This window comes from Odontomachus brunneus, unplaced genomic scaffold (genome assembly GCF_010583005.1).
Source record: "Odontomachus brunneus isolate Ranch 3 - 2012 unplaced genomic scaffold, Obru_v1 Obru_scaffold_281, whole genome shotgun sequence".
Classification (NCBI taxonomy): Eukaryota; Metazoa; Arthropoda; class Insecta; order Hymenoptera; family Formicidae; genus Odontomachus; species Odontomachus brunneus.
Genome location: NW_022639731.1, coordinates 231094 through 233033, shown reverse-complemented (window position 1 = coordinate 233033; position 1940 = coordinate 231094). Strand labels below are relative to the sequence as shown.

General features: G+C 36.5%; 1 protein-coding gene across 6 annotated transcripts in view; it reads right to left on the bottom strand.

The window, feature by feature from the left end:
* Nucleotides 1–1940, bottom strand: part of LOC116853149 (growth arrest-specific protein 2-like) — a 140373-nt gene that overhangs the window by 17006 nt on the left and 121427 nt on the right. The gene's annotated exons all lie outside the window — the stretch shown is intronic.

The window sequence follows — 1940 nt, the reverse complement described above, 5'->3', positions numbered from 1 at the left end:
TATATATATATATATATATATATATATATATATATATGTATATATATATATATATATATACACACAAGTTGCGCCACTTAAATCCGGACATGAAAATTTTTTCTCGAAAAAGTCGTTTATTACAGAAAATATGTAAAAGTACAAAGAGATTATTTTATAGTTAAGTTAAGGGATCATTCCTGAGTTTTTTTCACTCAATGTAGCCGCCCTGCATCTCGATCACCGCCTCGATCCTGTTCCGAAAGCGCGAGCACGCCGTCTGCAATTGTGCCCGGTTTTCGTGAATACCGCTTCAATAACGGCCTGGAGGGAGGCTACGTTGGGGTGTCTGGCTTTGTTAGTAACCCTCTCGACTACGCCCTACACGTAGTAGTCGAGAAGGTTCAGGTCGGGACTATTCGGAGGTCAGAAATCTTTCGACCAAAACATCTCGACATTGTCCGAGAGTTCTGCACTAAGTGACTCGTATGAGCAGGTGCGCCGTCTTGTTGGAAGATATACGATCTTTCTGCAACCATGTCTTCCATCCAAGGCTTCACTAGTCCTCAGCATCTCCATATAAACCTCCTTCGTGACTATTTCCCCCTTCTTGAAGAAATGCGGTGGCATGACGTCGCCCTCACTCGAGACAACGCTTAGAACGTGGACTAGCCGGAAATTTGGTCCTGGCTACCTCCGAGGCCACGTACCTCTGGACAATGTCATACACCGTCGACTTGGGGTATCCGAAGAACTTGATTATTTCGCTTGACGTCCTTCCGGCGCGGACACCTTCAATAACCGCCGCTCTTCGATTATATTTCGTTGCGTTCCTGCGTTATTAAATTATTACAGATGATTTATTCGAAATTTAAGTTCAATGTTTATCTCGTTACATGCTTTTTTTAGAAAAGGAAAAAGGAAAAGATGTGTCTTTTAAGTGGACGGCAGAGTGTGAAGCAACGTTCTATATAGCAGCGAAAACGGTGTTTACAAGTAAAGAGATTTTATCACATCACAAAACTGCCACTAATTGTAGCTTGCGATGCAAGCATGTACGAGTAGAGCGTTGGACAGACAAAGAGAAACAGACAGCAGAGATTGACTGGAAGGGACGGATATAAAAAAGCGAAGGGAAAAAACAAGTTAAGAGAAAATGACAAAAAGAAACAGACTTACATAAAGATAGATAAGAGATAGGAGGTATAGATAGACAGGAGCAAATTGACAAACAAAGATAGATAGAAAGAGACGAAATAGGAGAGACGAACAAGAAAACAAAAGTAAACATGGAAAAACAGAGATGACGGCGAAAAATAGATAGAGACAATCGAGGAGAAAGCGAATAGAGAAAAATGGATGAGAAACAAAGAGATATCATACAAGAAAGAAAAAGAAAGAGTATAATAGTAAAACAAAAAAAATATTAAAATCATAGTTTATATTTAATTACTTATGGAATTGGATCTAATTTGGTGTTCAATCTTTTTGATTTCGTCATTCCATGCTATAATCTGCACGTGTCTTCCAGCATTATTATTTAAAAAGAACTTGAATATTTTATATTGTAATTTGTCACCAACTAAACGGGATGACTCTATCCCGTCAACGAAACCAACGATTTCATTACTGTGATAATGTTATTTATGTTAATTATACCATTTTATATTAACTTAATTCTGTATTAGGAATCTGGAGAAAAAATACACTGTTGAATCGTAAATTTTGATATTATCAAAAACTTCATTAGGACTTAATAGTTTCGTAAGATCAACGTTTTCTAAACTTTTTTCCATCTATGCAACGTTTTGCATCTTCTGTTTCAGCAGTTTCAATATATAATATTTAAATTTTTACGTTTTTCTACGTTTTACACAAAGTCGTAAACGATTCATAATATGTTTTGTTGTTCGCCGACACATTTATAATTGTCCTTATATTTGTTTATTTATGTTTCTATG